Source organism: Apodemus sylvaticus, chromosome 12 (genome assembly GCF_947179515.1).
Source record: "Apodemus sylvaticus chromosome 12, mApoSyl1.1, whole genome shotgun sequence".
In the NCBI taxonomy this organism is placed as follows: Eukaryota; Metazoa; Chordata; class Mammalia; order Rodentia; family Muridae; genus Apodemus; species Apodemus sylvaticus.
The window spans coordinates 84,962,298-84,969,088 of NC_067483.1; the positions used below are offsets into that span (position 1 = coordinate 84,962,298).

General features: G+C 44.6%; 1 long non-coding RNA gene across 1 annotated transcript; it reads right to left on the reverse strand.

Annotated features, from left to right (window-relative positions):
• Positions 1-236: 236 nt before the first annotated feature.
• LOC127697778 (uncharacterized) lies at positions 237-5,809 on the reverse strand. The gene is made up of 3 exons (XR_007980527.1): positions 5,643-5,809; positions 1,567-1,645; positions 237-878 (listed from the first exon to the last, which is right to left on the reverse strand). It is a non-coding gene; the product is annotated as an uncharacterized LOC127697778 (long non-coding RNA).
• Between the last annotated feature and the right edge of the window lie 982 nt (positions 5,810-6,791).

The following is a 6,791-nucleotide window of genomic DNA, read 5'->3' on the forward strand; positions in this document are numbered from 1 at the left end:
AATATGTCAAACAGACTTTCCCTTATAAGTCCTGAAATCACCTTTGAAATTTTAGACAAGGGCAGATGTCACTTGATGTGACTGGCAAATGTCCCACACGCCATTTGTTCTGTGTGGTTGTTGTTATTCCTTTTACTTCTTTTCTTTCTCCCTTTTTTTCTCTTCTCTCTCTCTCTTTTTAAAATCGCCATCACACTTGCAAAACCAATTAAAACAAACTTTGCAAAGATTCTCATTTCTGGCTATGATATTCCAACCTCTGACTTCTTCTCAAGCACGAGATAAGACTTTCTGATTAACTGGGGGTGGGTGCTTATCCAATCTGTTCATTTTATACATTATGGATAGTGCTTTTTAATTTTTATGCCATGCCAACGGCATATACTTTCTGAAATTAATAAATACAATACATACCATCAATGTGTGAAATTTAAAAAAAAAACAGATTTCCATAGTTTGACATACAAAAAATGTACTCACACACTTTTGAAATCTACTGTCAAATCATTTCACATCTGTACCTAAAGCAAACAGACATAATGCTAACAGCTTGTTCGAATTCAGAAATGCCACCCGCTAATCAGCCCACCTGTGGCATTCTCAGTCCATCTTGCAAGCTGCATAGCCGGCTGCCAAGAAGCTTGACAAGAAAATGTATATTAAATTATTGAATAAGATTGGAAATGTTGTACAGTGTGGGATAAAGAGAGTGCACGGCGTGTGGCCAACGGGCTCTCTACCTCTTCACTTTAACGTCTGCTTGGAGGTGACCTAGCTCCGTCCCTGGATGCAAAGTTAGCCTTGAGGAGCTCAGGTTTTCATTGTTCCTGTGGAGGGGAGGGCAGTTGTGATGTGTGCCTGGCATCCAGTAAAACAGACTGCAAGGAAAAAAAAATGCAGAAAACAAATTCTGTACTGAGTTCCACCGAAATGCCCCATCTTCATAAAGCTCTCATTTCCCAGTGAAGAAGCTAAAACAAAGGTTTTCTATCCTCCTGATGACGTTATCCCAGAAGAAAATGGCCTTTTGATCTTTCTCGGGGGGAAAAGCAAAAACACAAAAACAAAAAAGCTGCTGAGACCCCTGGAACAGGACAGGGGTATCAGACCAACAAACAAACCAAGGGTGCTTTCCTGGCCACACCCTGAGCTTGTGAAATGGGCTTGTAAACGTGACATTGCACAAAACCGTTACATTTTAACACATGATTAGTTTCACTTCTATGGACTAGAAGTGCTCTCCGGAATGATCTCTGGGGGTCTGTGGGTAAGAAACGTTGGTTTAGCATCTGTTCTTTTAAGGCTGTTTGCTCTGGGAAGGCAGTGTGTTTTGCCATAAATTTAGGTCATTAATTTGTATCTGTTCTTTGTTTATTTAAGAAACAGGACAAAAGGGCAGCTGCTGAAACATTTGGCTGTGCCGAGGGGTAGTGGGCTGACATGCTGGAATTCTGCACATGACCAGCTTGAGTTTGTATCCACAGCTACAGGACAGAACTTTACAGAAACACTTTGCCAAGCCATGCGGTGCTCCACTTCCCTCCGCATCAATACACTTTTAATTACCTGATCCCGAGGGGGGAAAGTTAGAGAGAGTATCTGAGAGAGATCCTGGGACCATTGGAGAGTCAGGATTTTCTCATTTCTAATAAAAAAAAAGGTGTAATCAAATGTCTAGCGATTACTTTTCGGAACATTGATATAAATTCTGCAACTAGCCTGCAAAGGTAACACTGTGACCTATATAATTTGATATTTATAAACAGAAGCACAGTGGTACCCAGTCAATTGATTGTTAACAACATTTAATGCTCTGAAATTGGCCATTAAGTGCAGAGTCGTTTGAAAGGCGTTACTGCTATTATGAAGCATTGCAGAGGTTTTATTTATTATCATAAACCTAATGGATGCAGTAAATTAGGTGTATTTAGAGAGGTCATTTGGTGCTTGTTGATACTGAATTCTGAATACTTTAATTCACATGAACAGTGAAATGGAGCAGTGTTTTCAAGGATAGTCCTTGATTAAGCTGCTGCGAGCGAGCACCATGGAAGCCCAGAGCCTTAGGCTTTAATTATAATGATAATGATAACAATAACAATAATAGCAACTGTCACAATTTGATAAGAACAGTAGTACTGTTGAAAATGTCATATTTCAAAATGATAAATGTTCAATCCAAAACTGTCTTTAAAAAAAGAAAAAGACACCAAGCAGAGTCGCCTTAAGGGAGTTTTACATGACAAAGAAATCGATGTCCAGGATCCTTATTCTTGTAAATAAAATGGGATGTCCTTCTCTCCTTCTCTCTTCTCTAGGAAAACCCCTCATGAGAGGGTGTGGTCCCTCTGTAGCTCTTGGGTTGCTTGTGTAACCCTGGGGCACTTTTTGTTGTTCGCTTTGTCAAAGGCATGTGGGAACTTGAATACTTGTATGGGCTGAGAAAAGTATACTCCTTCTGTTGAATCCATCTTTTTATGGGAAGAGAAATGGTTTGGTAAATACATATTTTCGGATATTCTTCATGAAAAAAAATTGCAAGTGAGAAATTTGGCTAGAAATTAGGGCTGCTCTTCCAGGGCAAATATCATCCACTAGGCCAGAGTCTGGAACTCTCTGGAAGCTGGAGGACCATGCAGACGTTTGTGGTGGGGAGCCTCTGGCCACAGCAGGCAGCTGTCTGCATTTGGAGATGACAGTGTGAGACTCTCACCTCAGCGAGAGCTAGCTTTTATTTCTTCTCCCTCTACCTTTGGCTTCCTGGGTTCGAGCACGCCAAGTCCTTAGGGAAGTGTTGGGTGACACCCAAGCCAGCGGATATTTCTTCAGCACCTACTATAGGTGAGGAAGTACACTATACAATGTGATATCCACTGATATCTGGGATATTATCTGGAACATTAGTATGCTGAGAATATCTAGACTCTCGTAGTAATGGTGATGAAGATGAGGATGATGAGGATGAGGATGGAAGCCAAGGGTTTTTTTTTTTCCAGAACCAAGAGGAATGGGTGTGGCCGCACACACCAGCACTCCCAGTTTCTGGGGAGGCTGAAGCAGGAGGATCCCTTAGGTCCAGTGATGGAAATCAGCCTGGACAACATAATGGGCTTTATCTCAATAAATAACTGAATATCAAGTAAATTATTATTTTAAATGTTTCACAAAAGAAAAACTAAACTCAGGGAGATCAGAATGTCTCTGCCTTAAAGTAACTAACTGCCTTTCCTCACCGAGTTGGCCACAGACCCCTTGTTGCTTGTCCCATGTACATTTCAAGTCTACGCCCTTCTTCTTGCTTTTATTTTGGCCTGAACCCTTCTAAAGTCTTCTCCTCCTATAGCTGGCCTCTACTTCCCAATGGCTTTGTGAATTTAGAAAGCACGCCCACATAGAAAGATGCTAGAGGTCCCCTCAACAGCCTAGCCAAATGGCATCCATCTAGTTCCTCATGGGACTCTATGGCTATTTAAGAAAGATACTTCACATGTACAAAAAGAATACAATATTGACGTGAGCTCTAGCCGATGAGGCTTCTCGATGTCTCGTTTTCCCTGTTGGTCACCTCTCCCCAGTGTCCCTGGCTGCTCTAGTCCTCTGCTTTTCTTGGGGGCTTTCCTCCTTAGTCAGCTCACATGCCCACCTCCATGTGATCATCTCCCTCTGGGTGGCTGTGGCCTTTGGGATGCAGTCTAGGTGTGAAAGGAATGATTATTCATTGTGATCTCTAAGCACAGAAGCCTTCCTTTCCTCATCGAGGCTCCATTCCCCAGAGAGTAGCTTGGCAGCATTTTTCTCAAAGTGGAATCAAAATGCACTATATATATATATATATATATATATATATATATATATACACACACACACACATATACATATCCACATATACATACACACACATACATACACACGTACACACATACACACACACACACACACTCGCGCACACACACGCGCGCACACACACATGACATCTCTCAGGAGATTGTTGATGCAGGTTCCATTTCTGTCAAGAGAGAAGATGACATTGCAGTGGGGGTGGGGGGGAGGGGAGAGAGCAAACCACAACCTTTTGTGTCTCTTTCTGCTTTAGCTGATTAATAACCGGGGATCACCCACAAGTCACTTAACCTTCTCCACGTCTCAGGCTCCCCATTATAAAACTAGATGACAGGGTGAGGACCAGCATCCTCCCCTGTTCTGATCCACTCATCCTGGGAAACAGGACCCCGAGCTTTCCAAAGAAAACATTGCCTGCCCAGGGTTTGACAGTGATGAGCAAACAATGCAGGTTTTTCCCTCGTGATGCCCTGCCCTGAAGCCACAGCCATGTGTTCCCTTGTGCTGATGTTACTTTGGGAAGAGCATCTACTCATGAGTGTAATTTCCCTGAAGAAACTGGTGGTTTTGAGTTTGAAATCGATACTGCTCCTTGTACGGCAGAGCCCTGGTAGTGGACAGCAATAGAGAAGAAACAGGTGCCCTCCTCATCGTGCCTACTGGGTTGGCACATGCTATAGTGAGTGAGTGAGGCCTACTCTAAGAAATTACTGAGTATGTGTGTGGGGAGGCGATCGGTTGTGTGTGTGTGTGTGTGTGCACATATGTGCATGTGGGCATGTAAATACATGTGTGCACATTGACACTGAGGCTAGAGGTCAGCCCTGGGGTCATCTTTGATCACTGCATACTTTATTTTGTAAGGCAGAGTCTCTCACTGAGACTCACAGATTCAGCTACACTGGCTAGCCCACAAGCACCCAGGAATCTTTCTGTCTCCCTCCTCCCCGCACTGAGACCGCAGGCACACACAGCCATGCCTGGCTCTACCATATGGGTGCTGGGAAGGCAAACTCGGGTCCCAATGCCTGGGCAGTAAGCCCTTTGCCAACGAAGCCATCCCCCAGCCCCAGAAAGCAGTTTTGAATAGCAAAACTTTTCTTTCTGATTCCACACTACAACTGGCAGTCCCTGCTTTCTATTCAGCCGCGAGCACGCTTTCATACACATGAATTATGCTATCTGAAAATATAACGAGGAAACTCCCTTCTCATTTTGTTTCATAAGCACCTCATTCAGTACTGTGTGTTGGTAAGCTGTTGTCCTGGGCGTGCATTTCAGGTCTGCTTGAGAAACTGAAGGATCCAGAAGGGAAGGCTGAGTGAAGCTGCAGGGTCCTTTGCAGGTGAGGTGCGGAGATGGGGAGAAGGAAGGAAAGACAAAGGAAGGACAGACAGGTGCTTGCATGCTAGCCCCTAGCACCTGTGTACACTCGTGACTGTGACCACGGTACCCGTGTTTGCGGCATCTCCATCCCAACTACTGAAGCGGTTCTATGCGGAGACTTCAGCGATATGGAACACTAGGTACTTTCCTAGCACTCTGAGAGCATTCGGCCCGTTATGCGACCTAACCTAGAAAATCCTTTTAACATATCCCGTGATTCTTAGCAGCAGTTCAGAAAGCAGAGGAACAACAGGGAAGTGTGTCCCCCGACTCCTGCTCAACACAACCGCACACCTTCTTCTTATAGAAGAATGGGCGTCGGACAAGCACTCCTCAGCACAAAGGCTGCCTGTGAGCTGCCTGACTCGCTCCAGCCCCACTCTTGCCTCCGTCGATCATCTCACGTCAGGACCCACCACGGCAAGTCAAGCAGTTTGACACATGTCACTCTCATCTTCCCCTTACGCCCTTCCTCACAGGCGTCCTGGTCTTACCACAGCAGACCCTTTCTTGCAGTTTGCATGCAGGGCTCTGCCCTTATGCGGCTCTTCTCCCATAAGCCCTCACGTTGCTGCTTCCTCTATCCACGTGACCCTTGCCGAGGCACCCGTGCACTGCGAGAGCTTTCGTACTACAGGAAGTGATTCGGGCGCCAAATGAAATCAGACTTCACATGAACCAGTGTCAAACATGGACCGACTATGGTTATTCCCCAGGTCGATCACAGCTCAGTGTCTGAACTTACCAGGCATTGACTAAGATTTAATTTACAAAGGTTGCCTGCTGCATAGACAGTGGACTGAATGTTTTCTGTACACTGTCAAACTGAATTTTCTCAACTATTCCTTCTTTTTCAAACAGGACTTTAGGATGCAACTCAGGCTGGCATATACCCACCTGGTTGCTCGGTTACTGGTATAATCTTAAGAGTCCTGAGGGAGGGGTTACGTGTTTCCCCATAGGAAGCAACCAGCTCCTGATCACATATCCAGAAAAGGCCTGGAAGTTACCAGGGCCTATGATGCCTAAAATAGTACCTCTGCTCACTACATGCGATGTGGCCATATTAAATTTAGATGTGTGTGTTTGTGTGTGTGTGTGTGTGCCCGTATGTGTGTCTTTACCATGGCCTTGGAAGCCAGCACCTTGACCTCTGAGCCATCTTGCTGCTCCACATGAAATTTCCAACCATTCATGAGCTTCCATTGGGAACTCACTTCTGGTTTGAATGCTTAAAAAAAAAAAAAATCAGGTTTGTGCAATAAGGCAGCTTTTTAGATTTTACTCCTTAAAGCAGTTAGCTGTTAATCAAATAGGATCTCTATGTATATATCGGTTTCATCAAGAATTCAGGATCTGATCTAGCTAGTGATTTCGCTGTGTGTGAGTTCTTTGGGGGAGACACGGGAGTCTGAAGCCATCACCTCTGGCAAGGTTAAAGCAAAGCGCATGGCGTATAGAAGTCAGAGCTATGCTAGGGCTTGGAGGCCTGGCCTGTAGCATCTCTATTGGTGACTTGTTAGGTTCTTGTGGCCTACTGCTATCAGAGAGATCATTATTCCGAC